Consider the following 22,659-nt stretch of genomic DNA (forward strand, 5'->3'; position numbering starts at 1 on the left):
ATTAGAAATCGTCAAGTAACATCCAGGATTTGTGGATCAAGCTACACTCTCCTCTAAAGAGAGTATGTAGAGCCACAGAGGCCTTCCTCAGCTAGGAGAGGAAGAGACGTCGAATTCATACAAAATAGTATAAGAGGAAAGAGATCTTTAGGAAGAAAATGTATGGGCTTCAATTACAAGGCCACATTTTATTAGCTCTCTCCTGCCCCTAAGGAGAGTTGTGGCCCCACAACTGCAGCATAACTTAAATAGCCAAGGTGGGAATAAATGGCCATTTTACTTCTCTTCTAGGCATAAGTATCCTTTGGTGGGTGCCTCTTGTGGGCACACAGGCAAGCAATCTTGTCCTCTTCTCAGATTCACAGTGTTCCACAGCTTTAACTCACCCATGTTCATCATTGGGAGGCAGCCAGCTGTCAAGAACAGGCTTCCAGATCTGGGCTCCATTGCTTACTGACTCTGGGCCTCAACCTCCTCATCTCTTTGATGGAAGTAATGCCTCCCGGGCAATAAGCTTGGAAGGCTTCAGTAAAGACAACCGGCATAAAGCATATCCCAAGGCAATTGATAGGGAATATCAAAGACAAGAGGTTGAGTGTCTGCTCACATCAGGATTTATCTGGTAAAAGAAAAGAAGAGAGCCTTAACTTTTTACATCATAAATTTTGATGTCTAATGTGTCAGAGTTTTAGGCTATCTACCACAAGAAAGACTGCAACTGAGGCAGCAAGCTAAAGAGAACTGATAGAATTTTAAAATGCGTCATGGGTTCCAGAACTGGCTCTATCTGCCTTTGTTAGTCTAATGAGCACCTAATGACGCCTGTAACTCAGCCAGGGAGAAAGAAAGGAAGAAATGCTATTCCTCAAGCCATCAAACTGAGGCTTTAAGGGTAAAATAAAAAGTGCAAATGAAACAAATATCTCTTTCCAGGATCATCAAACAACCACTTGGTTCAGCGTCTTTTTTGGAGGAAGGCAATTGAGTTGAACTTCCTTTAGGACACTCTGCTGCAGGAGAGACACCTTCGAAGCTTTACGCAATGAACTCTAGCCGTCAACTCGAGGAGGGCTGGAGTTACCAAAACTAGCTGCGAGAAACTAAACACAGTCAGAAATCACGCCCCATTCTGCATATATTCCCCGAAATCTTGGTCCCTCTCTCACTATAGCCGCCCTCTGTTCCTGTGTGGCATCATCTGGAAAAGGCAGACAACTAAATAGAGTTTCTAAATCTTTGTACTTCACATGAAGCTCACTTAAGTTTCAGAGTCCCATCTGTTACATATTCAACACTTCGCTTAACTTCCTTTTCAGCAATTTTGATGCTGTTGTATTGCAAAAGTGACCTTCCATGAACAGGAAAATAGTACCTCTGAGTTAGTAATCACTTGTTACATCATCTCTAAAATGGCCATGCAGCCTCTATACATTAAAATACGCTCCTCAACCCCATTAAAATTGCCAGTAATACCCTGAAACGTTATGCCCCCAGGGAAAGAGGTGTGTGACCACTTCCTGCCCACTCCAGGATAAGAAATTACAGCTATTCAACAGGAGAGGTGAAGGGGCATTAAAAGTGGGCCTTTTCTCTCCTTCTCATAGAATACACTGAAGCAAAAATAAATCTGGGGAGGGGCAGGTCCTGCTGACAGCAAAGATTTCTTACATTAGAAGAAAGAATCCTCTTCACAGGACAGAGGCACAAAGTAGATTAAAAGCATAGTCTCAATTCTAGTTCTAACAACATAAAAACCATTACAATAAATCATTCTCCACGGAAAAATCTCTTGTATATATGAAGCTGTCAGAAGCCTCCCTTATACACACAAAGGGTACTACATTATACACCAAAAAGGAGTACTATAAAACCAACTCAAGAATGGCAAAGATAAATGAACACCCACAACAGAGGCTGGGCAATTCCTAAATAGCAAAGGTCAGGAAAAATTCCTGGAGTAGGACTTTGATGCATTTCTACTCTCTCCATGACTGAGTGTGTCCCAGTGACACCCATCAATAAATGTCCATCAGTGTTTTATGACCAGCTCACTTTTGCTGATTTCGGTTTCCATCAGTTTTCAGATAGAATACTGACTTGTCACAGCTCCATATGATGAAACCATAAGGCCCTTTTTGTTTTGATGCCGATAAATTTTTATCTATTTATTTATTTTCAGTGTTCCACAGTTGCTATGAGCGTCTCCTTCCTGATTGGTATATTCAATTTCTGTTCTGCCTGGGACGGTCTCACTTCATAAATCTGTAATTAAAGAAACCACTGGAGAATATGGTAACCCCAAGATTGAGATGGTGTTTTTGACATGGGTCGTATCTCTGCTCCTTTTGCTAAATGATGTTGAAATATTCATGTCAAATTAGCATAAAGCACATCCTGTTTTATGAGGAAATGTTGCAGAACAATATCTATAACTGATGCATAAAATATAAGTTTTCTATTTTCATACACAAGAACAGACTCACATATATCAAGGGTTTATTACTTGAGGTTCCTAAAGTCATTGAAATGTTCCCTGTGGTAGCTAGAACATATCAGACTGAATTAAGCGTTCTGTGGTTTAAATACTTTAGGTCTTAAAACTTGTATAGAATATTCCTTAAAAATCATTTTTTCATTATATAATTTGACGAGATAGGAATTAAAAGAGATGCTAAAGGAATCTTCATCAGCGGGGATTTTTCTTCCCTCTGTGTTGGGCAGGGTTTTTTCTTCCGTGTTGAGCAGGGTCGAGGGTGAGGTCCAGGTAGCAGAATTATGCAAATGCTCAAGGTTTAGATAGCATATTTTGGCATAATATATATTGTGAACATAAATATGTGTGTGTGACATTGTGTGCATGTGACATTGTGATTTATAAGAAATATATATTTGATCTTCATACCAGTTCTTGGCACAGAGCTCCTGAAACCCTTGGAATTTCCTAAGTATTGAGAGTGTCTTTTCTTATGTTAATGACATGACTTTGGGGAAACAACTAAGAATGGGGGTTGGTTGCCAGAGGAGCCAACCATGAGATTAGAGGGTTGAAACTTTCAGCCCACCCCCAACCTCTGGGAAAGGAGAAGGGCTGAATCAGTCACCAATGGCCAATGATTTAATCAATCATGCCCATGTAATGAAGCCTCCACAAAAACCCAAAAGGACAGGGTTTGGAGAGCTTCCAAGTTGGTGAACCGGAACATATCCATGTGCCACTGTGCTGGACTCCAAACTCCATGAGGACAGAAGCTCCTTTGTTTGGGAACTTACCCTGTGTATCTCTTCACCTGGCTGCTGATTCAGATCCTTTAACATCTTTTGTAATAAACCAGTAAACTACTGAGTAAACTGATGTCCTGAGTTCTGTGAGGCACTCTAACTAAATAGTCCAACCCAAGGAGGGGGTCATGGGAAGCTCTAATTTAGAGCCATTTGGTCAGAAATGTAGGTAACAACCTGGACTTGTGATTGGCATCTGAAGTGTGGCGGGGAGGGGAGCAGTTTTGTACAATTGAGCCCTTAACCTGTGGAGTCTTATGTTATCTCCACGTAGATAGTGTCAGAGTTGAGTTAATTGCAGGACACTCAGCTGGTGCAGGAGAATTGTTTGGTGGTGTGGAAAAACCCCCACACATTGTAATTATAATCAGAATCACAGTATGTAATAGTCAAAAAAAGTAAAAGAAAAATATTTTGATTCATTAAACTTTCTTCCTAAGATAAAGCGGTTGGGCTAAAGACAGTGAAATGCACACAGTTTCGTAACTGGGTCTTAGGGGAAGTAAGTTCATATAAAAGAAAAGCCCTACTTTTGGTATTAATTGTTTTGAGAGAGAGAGTGAAACGTGTATTAACAAAAACCCTCCTTGACCAAACTTTAGTCAGGCTCCTCTGAGCCCTCTTCTCGACTAGGCCTTGACCTTGCTCCCCATCCTGTCCTTACCAGGCCTGCATAAGTCAGTCTTAGCAAGAATCCTGCTAGGTCAGTTTCATGAGAATCTCCCCACCCATGATATCTGAATTCCATCAAATTCTTCAACCCCCATCCTTAATATCTGATCTCCTTGGCCTGTCTTCAGCAAAAATCCTGTCAAGTCGCTTTGGCAAGAATCCCTCCCCCTTGGGGGCCAGCCCAGTGGCACAGTGGTTAAAAGTTCCCATGTTCCGTTTCTCAGCAGCCCAGGGTTCGCCGGTTCCGATCCCGGGTGCGGACATGGCACTGCTTGGCAAGCCATGCTGTGGTAGGCGTCCCACATATAAAGTAGAGGAAGATGGGCATGGATGTTAGCTCAGGGCCAGTCTTCCTCAGCAAAAAGAGGAGGATTGGCAGTAGTTAGCTCAGGGCTAATCTTCCTCAAAAGAAAGAATCCCTCCCCCATTGATGTCTCCTCCTTAGTACTTTTCCATCCACTGACCCCCTCACTCTATTCATTGACTATAAATCTCCATTTGTCCTTATTGTATTCAGTGTTGAGCCTCATCTCTCTTCCCATTGCAATTGTCTGGACATCTATTGCAGTAGTCCTGAATGATGTCTTTCTTATTGTTGTAACTAATATCAGAATAATTTTTTCTCCAACAGTATCCAGCTTTGTTGGACAGAAATTTAGGGGGAGGGTTGGCAGTAGTACACTGGCCACTGTACACATCTCTTCCTAACTCTGAGTTTGGCGACTGTAAAATTGGGAGCTTGAAATCAGCAGTGGTGAGAGTATTTACACCACAGAAGTCATCAAACACTACAAATGAGGGCTTGCCTTCTGCCTCCCTCCCCTAAACCCCACCCTCACCAGTTGTTAAACATTTACCAGCACACTACCAGTTGGAGGTGACTATGAATGGTCTCATCCCAAGTCCCAGACTGGGGCTGTTGTGTAGGGTTTGTATTTATCCCAATTAGTGTGGTGCCCTGAGCACAACTCTACTACCAGGTCCCAGGTCCAAATTACAACAAAAACTTTCAAGGCCATGCTAAAAGCCATTGCTTCATGTCTGCTATATGCAGACTTCATGTCTGCATTTCTCTGTTTATGTCTATTTCCAGTCTGATTTAGAATTTGTCCCAGAGTTTTCATCTTATGACAGACGTATTTTCCTTAATAGTTGTATTTTCTGAAAGGTGAAATGGGTTCAATAGATTTTCACTTTATGCTTCCAGCTTCTGCCACGGTCTGGTCTAGTGTGTGAGACATACGCACAGTGAGCAGAGTTCTCACTCTAACACGCATGAAGATCTGAATGATGATTTAATACATAGACAAAACAAAAATTCACGATCACTTTTATCTATGGTTAAATCTGAAAGATGACCAGGGATATGTCATCTTTTTCTGACCTTTCCAACAACCCTATTTCAGGGCACAGGCAGAGCGCCGATTGATAAAACAAAATGTGCTCTGCCAGGGCCCAGTTCCTCCTTCCAGCCAAGGTGTGGAAGGAGAAACATCACACACTGCTGCTGGCACTGGTCAGCCGGTGGGTGACCAAGTCCAACGACCTATGCTGAAGTCTGCGAGGTGCACAAAGCTGCCAGGCCACGAGAGGGAGAGCTCGAAATCTATGGGAAAATCTGATCCTAAGCGATCCCGTTGAAGAGTGTGTAAAATCTCTTCAAAGGTTAGTAGCATTCCTAAGAGGACTGTATCCAAAGTTGATTTAACAAATGCAACTGTATAAAATGAATTTTCATATCACTAGATAAAGCATGACTTTCCAAAATCAAAAATCATTTAAATTGTTTCTCAATTTTCTGTTTCAAATTTTCTCGTGCATATGAAAAAGAAGCGATGGCTGTCAATGTGTTGACTCCACTCACAGAAGAAAAGCTTTACACACACATGACACTAGCTTTATATCAGAGCTATCAGGTGCTTCAAATAGAAAATTAACCAACTTAATTCCATAGTGTTTTTTTTCATCCAATTCATAGAATCAAAGAAACCTTCAGGAAGTTTCTTCTGTTCAAAGTGAAATATCTGACATTGTTGCAATTATTATAAATTCAGCTAAAAAGTTCATTTGAGGAAAAAAATTTCATTTTTGCAGGGATGATATAAACACAAATTTTGGTGGAGCATAGCGTAGTAAAAACAATGTTTTTACTAAATTAAGAAACCTGTGGGGGCCGGCCCAGTGGCACAGCGGTTAAGTGCTCACCTTCCACTTCTCAGCAGCCCAGGGTTTGCTGGTTCGGATCCCGGGTGCGGGCATGGCACTGCTTGTCAAGCCATGCTGTGGTAGGCATCCCACATATAAAGTAGAGGAAGATGGGCACGGATATTAGCTCAGGGCCAGTCTTCCCCAGCAAAAAGAGGAGGATTGGCAGCAGGTGTCAGCTCAGGCCTAATCTTCCTCAAAAAAAAAAAGAAAAGAAACCTGTGGAGTGGAGATGTTCTTGTAATTAGTTGTGTTTCACACATAATTTATAATTGCCTCCAATAACCTATAATTCTACCCATCAAAATAGCAGCCATATTGTTTCTCTTTTTTATTCAGAGAGTAACTAAACTACAAATATTTGTGATTAAACTAGTGTTGAGTGAAAACAAGATAAACTTTAGCATGGCAATATATGTTTTTTGCTTCTTATTATCAATTGGGTTTTAGAAAGCTTGAGCTTTCATAAAACTATTTTGTAGGGGCTGGCCCCATGGCCGAAAGGTTAAGTTCGCACGCTCTGCTTCAGAGGCCCAGGGTTTTGCCATTTCGAATCCTGGGCGCAGACATGGCACCGCTCATGAGGCCATGCGGAGGAGGCATCCCACATGCAACAACTAGAAGGACCCACAACTAAAAATACACAACTATGTACGGGGGCTTTGGGAGAAAAAGGAAAAATAAAATCTTAAAAAAAACCCAAAGACTATTTTGTAATTCAACCTATGCATACTACAATGGTACTAACCGTTTCTTGTAATGTCTTCTCTATTTTGTATATATTTTGTCAAAATCAGTTAAAAATATTTTAATCAAAAAACAAATTTTACAAATTGCAATAAAATCAGAGCATGCAAATAGAAAGACATTAAAATGTTTTCCCTCCAAAGGTTAGGAAGGAAACCAGGAGAACTCAAATGGAATTGATATTTAATTTTGAAATTCTATACCTGTCTTTCAGAATATGCCATCTTTTGTAAGTGAAGAATGTTTTGATGGCATTTCTACGTCTAATTAGATAAATTTTTATTGCCTAATATACTGAAAAGAAATCGATAAGGCATATAGTTTTGCCACAGTTAAATTTGGTGAAACGACCAAAAGGATTATCAAAACAACTTATTGATAAGGTTTTGCCTTGTAAAATATTTGGTAAAATGCTTGTCATTCACAGATATGTTATTTTATTTTTTGAAAATACCTTTGAATGAACCTCTGCTATAGGTTCACCAATGAAATAAAACAATTTGATGGTCAGTAGATATTTTTAAAGCAATACAATTCCAATGATTTTTAATACCTCTCTCACTCTCAAAAGCCTCTCAGTGTGGATGATGTTATATGATCACTCTAGCAATATCCTGTCCTAGGAAAAAATGAATGGAATTTTCTATTCTGAGACCAAGGGTAGGACAACAGAGAACTCAGAAACTAGCACCATTTCCATCTTTTCCTTTGGCTCATTCTCATACTTAGAGGATTTATGTTCCTTTTAAGCATCCCGTGTTTTGGGTGCTCAATATGGTTGAGGCTGTGGGTGGGCTGGGGAGAACTGGAATAAGCTGAAAGTAAATTACCAAAGTACTCCATAGAAACCACTCCGCAACGGCATCAGGCATATTGACTGTGTCAGTCCTCACATAAAGGTTGACTTTTACTCTTTTATCGTTCTATTTTCTTTAACGAGAGACAAAACAACTGGTTCACATCCTTTATGATTACATATGTTGAATGATAAATTCGCCAGTGGTTTTACTTACTCCATTGAATAACAGCTCAATGAAATAACAAATAGAAGAGGGTAAATTAAGCATAGTAGTTTTCTTGCCAAAACAACAAATGAAAGAAAGAGTTCCTTTGAAAAGTTGGAAGTTTTGAGTTTGAGCTCAAGGTTTGGGCAAGCTGTCTGTTATGGGGTATGTGATGTGATGTGGCGTGAATGTGAAAGTCCTAACTCCGAGCACCTCAGAATGTGATGTTATTTGGAAATAGGGTCTTTGTAGATGTAATGAGCTAAGTTATGAGGTCTTACTAAAGTAGGGTGGAAGCCTAATCCAACATGATTGGTGTCCTTAGAAGAAGAGGGAAATGTGGACACGGACACATGTCGGGAGAAGGCCTTGTGAAGACAGAGGCAGAGAGCAGAGTGATGCAGCTAGAAGCCAAGGAAAACCAAGGATTGCTGGCCAGCCCAAGAAGCCAGGGAAAAAGCATGGAACAAATTCTCCTTCAGAGCCCTTAGAAGGAATCAACTCTGCTGACCCTTTAATTTCAGACTTCTAAACTCCAGAGCTGTGAGACAATAAATTTCTGTTGTTGTAAGGAATCTGGTTTGTGGGACTTTGTTATGGCAGCCCTAGAAACAAATGCACTATCGAATCCCTCTGAACCTCAATTCCCTGTGTGTATAGTGAGGACACTCCAAGGCTTGTGGCGAAAAATATAGTTAATGATTGGGGAAAGCACTCTGTGAACTGTAGAGCAGTAAATCCATGATGCAGACACCTTTGAAGTGAAAGACCAGCCCACAATCCCCCTTCTCTGAGATCTTCTGAGGAGCATCCATGGCTCCCCAACTCAAGAAATCCAATCAGATCTTCTCTCCTGGGAATCCAGAAGCTCTGGTCATTCTCCACAGGGCATTTGACCTGAGCCACCTTTTCCTCTGTGCACGGAGAGCAGAGAAAGGCAGTCTGCAGAAAGAAAGGGAAGAAGCAGAAGCCCAAGAGAGGCAGAGACGTGAGGCCACGCAGTCCCAGAGGGAGAGACTGAGAGGATGCCTAAGTGGTACCTGTGGGCTTTCTCATTCTTGTTTCACATCTCTTCCTCTAGGCTGTGAGCATTCTGCACCTGACTCATTTCCTGTACTCCCTTCCTGTTGCTGGAAAGAAGTCAATATCAAGGTAAAATATAAATACATACAATGACACTACAATGATAGACTGTAGGAAATAGAGGTGAGAGAGAGAGAGAGACAGAGAAAGAGTCACACTTACTTTTTTTTTTTTGATAGTTCAACATAAGTTGTACAAACCCTGGGCTCTACCCTACTGAAACTCTACCAGAGCTATAATCATTGCCTATTAGTGACATCACTCTTACTGATTTCAAAGAAAAAATAAGTATTTGACCTTTAATAACATTATTTAATTTTTTTAAGATCTCAATTTCGTCATCTATAAAATGGCTGAACAAACTCTAACAGTAGTTCATAAAACTGGGAACTCTGGAGGTCTAGGGGTCTTTGATATGCTCTGTATTTTAAAGTAATTAGTAAAACTTTCTAATTTATTTGTTACTAGTCCTTAAAGCCAACTCAGACATAAAATTTCTCTGTGTTTAGCTACTCGTCAGCTTGGTAACAAGTTAGATTGGCATGTTAACTTGGCATGGTAACAAGCTGGAAGGCATCTATGCCTTTGGTTAATTGTTCTAAAGAATTGGATTCGTTAGATTTAAAGATTTCAAACCATTCAGTTTTGGGTAGCAATGGGTTTTTCTGGTAAGGAAAAAGTTGGAAACCAAAGAACAAAAGTGATTTCGAAGCCCCTTTTTGGCTTTAATATCCCAAGAGTCTTAAATTTCTAAAATTTGCAGGAAAAAGTCACTTAAAATATAGATTAGAATCTAAGCTCTCAAATAGCACAAAAATGACAAAGGAAAGATAAAGGAAGGGCCCCTCTGACTTTTAATTTCCTCTCATATAGAAAGGCTACTGTTTCAAAAACAAATAAACAAAACACTGCCCCTTTTGAACCAGGAGTATCTGAGTGAATTTCAGTGCTCCAAAAATAAAACAACTAAATTCACAGGTTTTATTTGATCAGTCAAAGCCAGATAAATAAAACCTCTTTCAAGCCAAGGGTTTCCTATTTGTTTAGTTTTGTTTTTACCCTCTAGTAACTAGTCAGTAGAACCTGTACCCATTGTCAAGGATCATCCAGATCTCAAGAAATCAATTCTCTGTGAACTCCTCACAAATCATCTTGCTTCCAAAGCAGAAGCGCGCGTATGAAACTGAAAACACCGAAAAGCAGCTATGGAAGTAAATGTTTGTTAAAACTCTTTACACTTAGCTCAGATCCCATAAACCTTAGGCAACGCTGTTGGAGCAGCAGAAAGGCTAAATGGCCAGCATCATCAAAAGTAAAATGAAAACCATAGAATCTACAAGTTGGCAAGTAATTCTAGAATGCACACAGGGAAGTGCCAGTGATGTGCCAGGGATGTGCTCAGTACCTCTCAAATGCCTGCAACCCAGAGCTGAGAAATGAAAGGCTCACACAAGTACACAAGGTGATTATGACCAAGGAGTTGTACCAACTGAGAGCTTCTCGGAAGCAACGCTCTGCCTTGAGCAGTTTTGTATTCTCCAGGGAGCCTAGTGCAGTGTTAGGCCCAGGATGTTCCTCAATGACCCCAATAAAATCAAAGGGAATTTTTAAATGGGATGTGGCTACTTGATTTATGTAATTTAATTGGTGGTTGAAATTGGAATTGGTAAAGAGCCAAGTAAATTTAGTGAAATCTCATTTGGGCCTGTATCTCTGGCCTCCAATCCTTTCAAAAAAGGAAAAGAAGTAAATTTGGAGTAGATAAGAGCACCATTCTGGGCCAGCCCCAGTGAACTAGTGGTTAAGTTCAGCACGTTCCACTTCGGCAGCCTGGGTTTGGTTCCTAGGCACAGACCTACACTTGTCTGTCAGTGACCATGCTGTGGTGGCAGCTCACATACAAAAAGAGGAAGATTGGCAGTGGATGTCAGCTCAGGGTTACCCTTCCTCAGCAAAAGAAAAAAGCACCATTCAGTTTGAATTCACATTCACTAAGCTTCTGAATATTAAACCTTGGATGGTATCCTCAAATGAGGTTAGACACAGCTACAAGATAGTCAGACAGGCACTGCACAACATTATAAGTTTGTTTCTCTTTATGGGACTGCCTCCGAGTAATATTTTTATAAATATGGTAATTATCTTATGAATAGCCAAAAGGGTTTAAAGCAATTATATGTAAACATTTATATTACAATATCTGTCATCCTCTTCGGTCATTTTTTTAGTATACCAGTAGCCTCAGAAGATAAGGGTGTCTCTGTGAGGAGCTTCTCAAAGTCAGGAGAATCGTGAAATCCGATCTGCCCAGGCCAAGGGGTTCTCCATTACACAGGCCAAGCACCCAGCAGACCTAAGCAAAGAACGTACCAAAAAAGAACTATGGCTCTTTCTCTGAACCCCTAGGACTTAGCACAGTGCTGGTCACACAGCCACTCTGAAAGCTGAGCACATCCACATGTCCACAGCCTCCTTCTGAGAAAAGCAGCCGTGGGAGATGATTTCGGCACAGGTTGCCATGCTACGCTCTCTGAGGCTCACTATCACGGCCAAGGCTGATTGGTCCAGGGGTCAGCCCTGAGCACCAGAGGCCAGCAGAAGTCTCTGGAAGAGCCTGACAGGAGAGCCTCGCCAGGAGGGATGCTCTGAACTCCACAGTAAGCAACTAAACCGACGAAATTCTCAGGAGTTTCAATATTTCTAAAAGAGTCAAAACTCAAGACGGTAATATGGAAGCCAAGGCATACAGAGAAAAGTCAGTAAGCAGAGGTCATGGGACAGCAGAAACCACAAGTCAGAGAAGAGAGTGGGCAAAGGAGGTACTCAGTAGCATATATGATAAAAACTCTACAGAAACTGAGGAAGATAAGCTTATTCAGGAATGTGACCAAGTCTGAGAGAACAAGAATAAGAGTGACTGTTAGACACTGTTATAAGTTGAATTTTGTCATTCAAAAATTCGTAGGTAGAAGTCCTAACCCACAATGCCTTGGAATGTGACCTTATTTGGATATAGGGTCTTTACAAAAGTAATCGAGTTAAAATGAGGTGACTAGGGTAGATGTTAATCCGATATGACTGGTCTCTTTATAAAAAGGAAAAATTTGAAAACAGACACACAAATAGGGACTCTGCCACGTGAAGATGAAGGAAGAGATTGGAGTGAGGCTTCTAAAAGCCAAGGAACACCAAACATTGCCAGCAAACCACCAAAGCTAGGCGAGAGGTGTGGAACAGATTCCTATGGTCCTTCTTGGAAGCAACCTGGCCAATACTTTGATCTCAGACTTCCAGCCTGCAGAGCTGCAGGACAATGGATTTCTGTTGTTTAAGCACTCAGTTTATGGTACTTTGTTAAGGCAGCCCGTGCAAACTGACGCAGACACCTAGAGCTACTGTTGAATCACAAACATCTGCTGTGTTCCTCGAGGACAAGTATTTGGCTGCTGAGCAGACTTTCTATCTTGCTCATGTATTCCCACAATAACCCTCATCACCCAGATAATCTGAACTTCTCTGTTCCCTGAAACCTAAAAGAACTTAGCTAACTCGGTGGGAGTTCAGCAATATTTAGGAATGAGTAAATGAAGCAGTTGGAAGCAAAGAAGCCGCTGCCTTGGGATCCTCAAATCAGAGGATCAGGAAATTTGAAACAACTTTCCAGAGAGCTTCAGGGAGTGGCATCCAGCCAACAAGCTCAACCACTTGGCAGAGGTGGAGAAGAAGAGTGGATGAAGCTGGGAAACCTACATGCTGACAAGCTTTCTTCTGGGGAGAGTGATCCTGTCTCGTAGCCGCTGGTTTTCCCATGCAAGTCACCCTTTCTAATAGAGCATCTCCTGAAGGAAATCATAGAAACCAATTTCTACTATTCAGGGTCTGCAGTGCACATATCCTCAAGAAACCAGATCTAAGGGAAGAGGAGAGATCTAAAGAGGAGATCTAAGGGAAGCCCTTTGATCTCCCAAAAGAGTCGCTTTTAATGGTGGACTGGGGACCATATCATGTGAGTATTTTCTGGGTTCTTTTAGCCTTCACTCCTCTCCTATAACTCATTCTCCCACAGCCTGGGTTCGCTAGATGCCTGGCGTGAGGAAACAATTGGCACACGTCCTGATTCAGCCATCTGTGCCTCCTCTCCTCACCAACGTGAGAATGCATTCAAAATAAATTATTTTGAAAGCATATTCTCTCCATTCGAGTTCTACTTCAAGACCTCACAATAGAGGGCACCTCCAGGATCCTCATTCTTGGCAGCCGCTGAATGGGGGCTGCTGAACTATACTCTCAGCGCTTGCTCAGAAAGAAAGGAACACGCAGGGTGGAAACAGGTGAAAGCTCTTCAGCGCTTGAAAGAGAGACAGGACCCAGGGCCGAAACTGCCTTCCGGGTGGTCAAACTGCATTGCGCGTTAGTTGCAGTGAATGGGGAGGTTCCAACCCATCCCTGGACAAGGTGGAACGTGAACATGCGACTTTAATTGCTACTTGTTCAATGTTTAAATTACACATTTTTATATTTAAGCTGATTTTAACTTTATCTTTTTACACCTTTATATTAAATGGGCTTTTCAGAGGAGCATAGGGGAAACTAATAACTTTTGAGTACTTTCCTTCTGCTAGACAATATAATTCACTGCTTATCTTATTTTGTCTTCACAACATCCCTGTGAGATTAAGACTTGTATCTTTATTTTAAAGAGGAGTGAACCAGCCCAGAAAGGTTAGGTAACTCAGCCAGGGTCACACAGGTAATAGGCAAAAGGAGCAAGATTTAAACCTAGACTTTTACCATTACCCTCTCCCAGAGATAGAGGGCGTTTTCAGTATCAGAGAAGAGAGATTATTTGCAGGCAGTAATCAAAATATCTCCTCTATTATTAATTCTTTACATTTCTGAGATAAAACAATTAGCAGCACTGTCAGAGGGTGAGAATCAACCATTTCTAGAATTACTACGCAATATGGATCCCTAATTAACATAAACCCCACTTTAGAATTGTAGCCAATGGGAATAGAATGGCTCCTTAGGGATCCACTAGTCCCACAGAAACCACATTTTAGACTAAAGTCTGGACTAGAAGGACTTCTCTATAATTTCTAAATAAGAGTTACACATTTCATATTGTTCAATTGAGAAGACTATTACAAAAATAAAAAATAAATTTAATAGTGCTTTTAAATGAATTAATCACATTTTATTAAATGCGATAAGCTCTACAAACATTTGAAAAATTAGTAGTACTTATGTGCAAAGATATGTTACTTATTCCATCTACAGACAATGATTGCTTCCTATGCAGATTCAAGATGCCTAACACTCAGCCCCTTCAAATGACCTCAGCCACTAGGTTAGGAAGCTCTGATCCAGGCCAGCCCCACAGATGGAGACAAATAAACCCAGAGGAGAAAATTACAAGCTCAAGGTCAAACAGTAACAAAGATGAGACTAAAATATAAATCCTCTGACTTGCACTTCAGTGCTTTGTTCCAACTTGAAAACAGCCCACTCACTCAATTATTCACCTTCAGTGCTTTTTCCTAAAGCATCAAAAGTAGAGAGGACAAATTCAGGTATGCAAAAATCTAGGTTTATTTTTCTAAAACTGAACATAATGTCTATCTTGAATCCTTATTTAACCAGGGATAAAAATGTTAATTTCAGTCAATTCTGAGTAAACTCAGTCAATTCAGGATTTCCCTCTTCTTTAAGAGTTGTAACTGGTGTGGGGGCGGGGGGGAGACTACACAGTGTAAAGGCCTTTGAGGTGTCTGGTCTTTGAGTGTCATCCATCCACACCAGCCATCCTGAGATGTAACTCATCCTTAGGCCCAGGATGTCATTATCCTTCCATGCCGAATCCACTGAGGCTGACCTCCTTATTTCCACCAGGTCCCTGGTCATACTGCCCATGCTGAATTCAAGTCCTGCTCCCCTTTTCCCAATCTTGAAGATGGCTGGGGCCCACTGGCTTTCCCACAGCTCTCTTATGCCCCTCTCAAAGTCAGGGCAAAAAATGGACAGCCCGCTCACGCCTTTTCTCCCACTGTTGCTCCTGCCCTGGGTTCCAAAACTGTATTTTGAAACTCAAGAGCAATAAATTACTCTTTTTTTTCCCTTTTTACACTTATCATTTTTTCTTGGCCTCCCTTCCCTACAGCATAAGGAAGACATGCAACTGTGAAAATACATTGGTTAATACCTTAAGACATTGTCATGCTACATTTCTCTCTGCAGTGACTCAAGTTATTACAACTGGGTTACTATCACTATTAAAATTTCTACCATGTAAGTCATCATCTTTTATGCTAATCACTCGCCTGATATGACTGACATCATTTCTAACCAAAAGAAAATCATGGAAGATCTCCAAGAGAAATATATAAACGTTGCAGTAAAAATGATAGCAAAATAGGTATCCTGGTTCCCTTCACCGTAGAGGAGAATGAGACTCAGACAGATGGAAACTGAGATCCCTATGCCTAGTTAAGGTGTGAACAATGCACAGAATAATAAGTACTCTCCAATTTATTTAAGTTGCAGCTTAAATTGCCTGACTTAATTGCTCTCGAAAAGTTCTGCTTACCTAATATTCTTACTCCTTTGGTCGGGTATGGCCTGAAACAGTCAACGTCAATGCACTGGGTAATAAAGTCCAGTCGTTGTCTCCAGAAGACCCTCAGCTAAATGAGATCAAATCCAAATGTCAGAGGCCTTTCTGGTCTCGGGATAAAAGCAGAGTCAAATAACCTCAATAACTCAAATTTTCTCTCCTGGTCCCCACTGCGCTCAATGTAATTCTAATCCCCATTGCCAGGCCCTCACTCCTTCCCAAAAAGGAACCTCGCAGGTACTGAAACGTAGGTCTGCCTCACCCACTACAATCACCAGGCACCACCTGCCACGATGATGAGGTCGCTAATGAACGACCGCTCCCTGCACCCACCTGCTGCAAGTTCCAAAATCCTTGCCATTGATCTCCTTTTGGATAGAGCACTGAATGTCATTATATTTTAAACAAATGTATAATCTGAAAGGTATACTACTATACAAGACATTGTTAAGCTCTGAAAATCCCAGGTGAAATTAAGTTATCCAACTAGCTGCCGTAAAAAAGCAAGGCCCTAAATAGAAGGGAAAGAGAGATTGAGATCATGAAAGGCATCAAATCAGAAGCTACAGCAGCAGGCACAGTGGGAACACATAATGGGAGGAAGCACAGAAGAGAGGTACAGTATTAGTATAGAGACAGAGGAAGGAAGGATAACATGGATGGGAATTAAGTGGTCAAAGAGAAACTCGGCCTAAATCTCTTAAACAGAAAATAAAGTGACATAACTGGCTTTTCAGGTCAAGCCGAAAGTGAGTAAGAATCTCTTGGGAAAGGAAGAGAGAATGTTCCCTCTATGGGCCCAGCCTGGTGGCATAGTGGTTAAGTTCATGCACTCCAGTTCAGCGGCCCAGGGTTTGCATGTTTGGATCCCAAGCATGGACCTAAACACCATTCATCAAGCCATGCTGTGACGGTGTCCCACATACAAAATAGAGGAGGATTGGCACAGATGTTAGCTCAGGGCCAGTCTTCCTCAAGAATAAAGAGGAAGATTAGCAACAGACATTAGCTCAGGATGAATCTTCCTCATCAAAAGAGTAAAATACAACAAAAAATAACATGAAATTTAAGAACATTCCTCCTAAATTGAAATTTATCATCAGAGTCATCAACTACAAAACGATGAGCAGTGTGGCATGATTTAATAAATCTGCCCTCCTGCTGATTCATTTTATCCACAGCTAAGAAAGAAGTTCAAACTTTTAGTGAAATGATAAAAGGATGATTGCAAAGGTTCCTGAACCTAAACATAGTGTTTCAGGTGTATTCATACTGGTGCAATAAACAGCAGGTCCGTTACTGCCTTTGATCTGAACACTGCACTCTGATTAATGTAGCTATCTCAGTCCATTGAGGTTATTATAACAAAATACCGTAGACTGAGTGGCTTATAAACCACAGACATTCATTTCTTACAGTTCTGGAGGCTGGAAAGTCCAAGATAAAGGTGCCAGCAGATTCAGTGTCTGGTGAGCGCATGCTTCCTGGTTCAGAGCTGGCTCCTTCTCCCTGTGTCCTCACATGGTAGAAGGGCCAGGGAGCTCTCTGCAGTCTCTTTTATAAGGACACTAATCTCATTCAGGAGGGCTCCGTCCTAGTGATTTAATCATCTTCCAAAGGCCCCTCCTCCAAACACATCACATTAGGGGTTAATTTTCAACATATGAATTTTGAGGAGACACAAACATTCAGCCCATAGCAGTAGCCTAAGGTGGTATTTGCTCTCTAAGCAAAACCTCATTCCGGCATCTCAGACTCAACTTTTGGTCAACAAAACCCTCAAGACTCTTTCAAACTAACTTCCATCCAGCCAGGTCTCTCCAGTCCTGTGGTTGGGCCATTTTATTTTTATCTGTTTCACTTTTAATTTAAGCACAATCCTATGGACTTGTCTCTGCTGAATGTAGCCTTGCCAGTTTTAGCTCATCATTTCAAACTTGAATTCTATCAGCTCGGTATTTCCTGATCTTCCTACATCTGTGTCATTCCAAACTGACCAACGATGCCTTCTAAGTTTATCTAGACAGGATAAAGAAGCCAAGGACAGAGGCCGATGACACAGCACCAAGAACTTCTTTCCAGGTTGAAAATAATAAAAATTAACAAGTTATAGATGCACCTAACTGCATTATCATCAACCATCCCCAAGGACGATGATGAAGATAATAAACAATGATAATGATGTTTGATAGTAATAACAATGATCCCTAACATTTATTGATCACGTGTCAAGCCCCATGTCAAGTGCTTGAAACGCAGTATCTAGTTTAATTCCATAATAATCATATTAGGTAGTTTCAAATATTATCCCCAGTTTACAGTTGAGGAAACAGAAGCAGGTTTAGAGGAGGTACAAAGCTTGTCCAAGATTATACAGTTAGTAAGCGATGGAGCTGGAATTTTAAAAGCCAGCCCATCTGCTTCCAGAACCCGGCACTTAACCACGCCATTCTGCTGTTTCCATGTGACACGAGGTTTTATTTGAGCTCTTCTAAAATCAGGATACAAAGGCTGAAGTTCTCAAAGGTAGTATGTAAAAAAACAAACGATCTAGAAGAAAGGTCCTTGCCCTCCAGTAACTTACAATCCCCTTGGAAGGACAAGACTTAGAAAATAAACTATTTTAGAACAAAATGGTTTGCTGTGGTACTAAAAAATGTGAACCAGATGTAAGTATTCCTTTCCACCTCAATTCTCAAACTTTAAGGTTGCAGACTGGAAATATATAAACTCACACAGAAAATGATGAAGGAAAAAATAAATAGGACTCCCCTTTAGAGGATTCCGTAAAGGAGGCTTTCTTCCCTCCAGAGACCCTGGCCATGGCTGCTGCGCCCTGGAAAATAAGGGGGACAATCACTGAAATCCATGGTATTCCTCTTACTGTCAGTTCACACACTGCTTGGGGATGGAGCTTCTCAGAAAACTCCTGCAGAGCCAGAGTCGTTGGGTTTTCCCCAATTAATACCTGAGGTGCCAGGGACTGTGATGCCAACCAATGCACCATCGCAGCCCCACTCAAGCAGAAATATGTTACCTCTGATGTTAGTGGTCTGAATTCTTCAAGTCAGGCGCGGTAACCTCAGGGTTAAATTTCATCAAGTTCAAAAATCTCATTACCAACCAGATTATCAATTATCCCAATGCCCTAAGATAACAAGTTATTCATGGTCTGTCATCCCAATTGTTTTCGGCAAGTAAATGAGAGAAAGTGCCTTCAGAAAGACCCATGTCTACCTCTAATTGTGTGACCTGGGGCAGTCTCGAGGCCACCTCCAAACTGCTGTGGGGTCACTTGAAATGATGAATAGGAAATGGTCCTGTAAGCTGAAAGGTATATAAACAAAGTTATTCCTCTCATTAGACGTTTGGGAACAAACTATTATTTATATTAGAAATAGCCCCATACAATATGCAAAGTGCTCCACAATCGAATGCATCCATTTCATGGGCCTTAGCATTTCCTTCTAACTTCTCACCCCCACCTCAAGTACAGTCTCAACTCTCCACATCCATGTGGCCCCAGAATACCCAGTGCTTTTTTATGCCTCTCTTCCTTTGTGTTGGCAAAGATATGCTGCTAAAGAGGCCAAATGTTACTCTTAGAGAAATTTAATATTAAAACAGACAGAAAACTTTTGATTCTCATTCATTTCCCATTATCTGACTTTATCCCCTCTAGGCAGAATATCTTAATAACCAAACATTTGCATAATGCCTTTCTTTTTATGTCCTTCATTCTAACCACTTGCTTTAGAATATTTCCCCATCCTTCTAATAGTATCAAATCCAATTAACTGATATGTTAATTTTAGGTAACTTGGGATATTCAGAGCACTTTGCTGAACTATTATAAATCATAAACTATCAAAGAGGACGAGGCCTCTGGTCAAGAAAATGTCAGAAAGTTCTCCTCCTGCTTCTTTCATCAGGAGAGTCATTATAGTAAGGGGCGGAGTCTGGATTGAGAAAATAATCTTTCAGGGGTTTAAGAAATATTTGTGAAACTTTCCCTGATTTTGGTTTAGCAGCTTTGTCTAACCTCCTGACGTCGAATGGATGTCGCATGTCGAATGAAATCTCCCAGTTCTTTGAACCAAAGATCCCTGACATCTTTTAAGAGATCCCAGGACCCCAAGAAGTCATGACAATTGAAAAGGGCCCTGGACAGCACATCCTATCTCCACTGCCTGCAAAGGCTGATGCCCTCTTCTCCACATGTGGACTCCCATTCTCCCTTGAAGAAACAGCTGAGCCATCACACCCTTGAGCATCTCTCCTGACACAGCATCAGGCAGATGTAGGGGAGGAAGACATTTCCTCTACCCACTCTGAGTTCTTCTGGTCAGAGAACAAATTAAATTCACATGAGACAGAATAACAGGAGAAAATTAAACAGAGCTTTATGACATGTATACATAGGAGAGGCCCAGGCAAACTGAGCAACTCGCCAAAATGGTTGAAGCCACCACCTTTAATATCATCTTCGGCTGAAGGCAAAGGAGGATGTCGGGGGTGGAGGGGGAGTCAATCATGGGAGGTTACCACACAAGGACAGTAAATAAGAGTCAGCCTATCATGCAGACTTGAGTCCTTGCCTTCCACATTCATAAGAGTTTCTAGAGATAAGGTCATCCCCCCTTCCTGGTACAGAGAGGAAGACACATTTACAGATGGAGATTTCCTTTACAATGTAAATGTCTCTTAACAAAGGGTAAGTAGATTCTACTTTTCAGAGTTTCTTTCCTGTCAGCAGTTTTTAAAAGTAACCAGCCCCAAATAATCCTCATGCCAAAGAGACATATCTTGGGGTGGCCAATTCCAGTCCCCCACACAGACAAGGCACTGGGCTTCAATGGCACCACAACAATTAGAATATTTATCTATTACAACACTTATAAAATTGTAACTATTTGTATAAATGAATTTTCCATAAGACTTTGGATCTTGTTTACTCATCTTTGAGTCCAAAGCTCTTAGCACAGCGCTGGCAAATAACAGCTGGGGAAAACATTTGTTTACACATTGGAAAAAAATGTTTACCAGGCCCTTGAATAAGGATTATCCTCAGGGATATCTCTTTGATTTTTAAATGAAAGTCTAATTACTGTTTCCGTGTGCCATGCCCTTTTCATGGTAAAATTCCCAGATGCCCCAAAGGCATGGATAGATTCCCAAACTCTATGTTTTATCACCTACCTGCATTTTCCTCTGCATATTGTGATGGCTTGGTGGAGATGAAATTGACAAGAGAAAAAGAGGTAATTGACTGAGTAAAATTACCACTAAAAAGTCAGCCTTGGGGATACACTGCAGCACAACTCTCTTATTCACTTTTAGAGTAAATTAATCATTTCAAGCTGTTTACAAGGCTCCAAATATTGCCCTGAAATGACTGAACCTCCATTTTTAGCACTTACTGACACAAAGGCCAATCGACTTCCAGCAAAGCAGCCTGGTTTGTAAATTCATCAACCAATTTGGGGAAAAAAAATTTATATATAAATACATTCCAAGAGAATCTGTTTTCTACCTCCATCTCTTGAGGCATATCTTTAGCACAGGAATATTTAATATACTATACTTATCAGGTTAAAAGCTGACAGACTCACAAAGCCAATCACATGCTGTAAGTATTGGTTTGCCCTTCAATTGTCTTTCTAGACTGGCGGCTCTTTGAAGGCAAAACTCAGTCATACTAATCTTTATATCTTTCCGTAGTGCCTTGCCTTGACATACTAAGCACTTAGAAAATGTGCTTGAATAGATTAGAATGCATCATGGTCAATTCTAATAATAACAGCTAACTTTATTAACAGTTATTATCTGTTCTGAGAGGCAATTTCATTCAATTCACACAGCAGTCCTTTGAGGTAGGTACTATGATTATCTCCATTTCAGAGATGAAGAAACTGAGACCTAACAAAGTTCAGTAACTGACCCAAAGCTACATAACAGAGATGGGACTAGACTTTACTCCAGCAAAGTCCTTTTTTTTGTTTTCTAAGCTCAGGCATTAAACCACTCTCCCATACTACCTCTAAAAATCCCTAAAGAGATCCAACTCTGTATTTTCATCCTAGCATTTAGAAACTATTTTTGTTAGCCAAGTTAAGCTAACTCCTATAGCGAACGACCATATTCCAGTGGCTTTCATAGTCGAGGTTTCTCTCTCTTGTAATATCTGAGGCTCTTGGAGATGGCAGGGCCACAAGATGGAAGGAGCCTTGGAGTTCTCTGCCTGACCTCCTGCATCCAGCTTGCAAATGAAGGAAGAGAACAAGGGCCATGCATGAGAAGTATGACCATCCAGAACAAGGAGTGATGCGCATCGCTTCCACTCACACCTTATGGGCTAGAATTCAGTCATATGACCACATCTCCTTCCAGGGCAGGCTGGGAAATGTGCTCCTGTTATGACCCCAGGTAGAAAAGGAGAAGGTAGATATTGATAAGCACTAATAACCTCTGCCCTAGAAAACTAGGGGACTCAAAATTCAAGCCCAGTATCAGAGGACATCAGAATCAAAGCGTAAAAGACTTTTCTCCTCAATTATCCTGCAAGCTTTTCATTTTCCATTCCTCACTCTAAACCACTCTGACCCTTTAGCCACTGCAGCTTTTCCTACTGCCCTACACCAATGCTACCCAAAGAGATATATTTGAATCTCTAAAATACAAGTGTATACCAGTTATCTTTTGAGGGAAAAAATTCAAAATTTATTTCTTGTCCTACAGATGTATTAGGACACATTATTTCCACTGCAGAAAGCTGTTTCCCTTCAGGAAGAATTCATTGCCAGATAACTCTTAACATAAATTCTCTGAATATACTTAAAATTTTACATGACTTGCAAACATTTTATTTACAAAGACTCTATTTACAATAAATTAGGGTCATAGATTTGATAAAGCAGAGTTAATCTATGGTGTATTGAATGCCAAATGCAAGTTATATTCCATTCATTCATTCATCCAATAAATATGTACTAAACGCCTATTATGTTTTGTTTCATCATAAACCCAAGGGCCAAAGGCCAAGCCTCAATAAATACA

This window comes from Equus quagga, chromosome 2 (genome assembly GCF_021613505.1).
Source record: "Equus quagga isolate Etosha38 chromosome 2, UCLA_HA_Equagga_1.0, whole genome shotgun sequence".
NCBI lineage: Eukaryota > Metazoa > Chordata > Mammalia > Perissodactyla > Equidae > Equus > Equus quagga.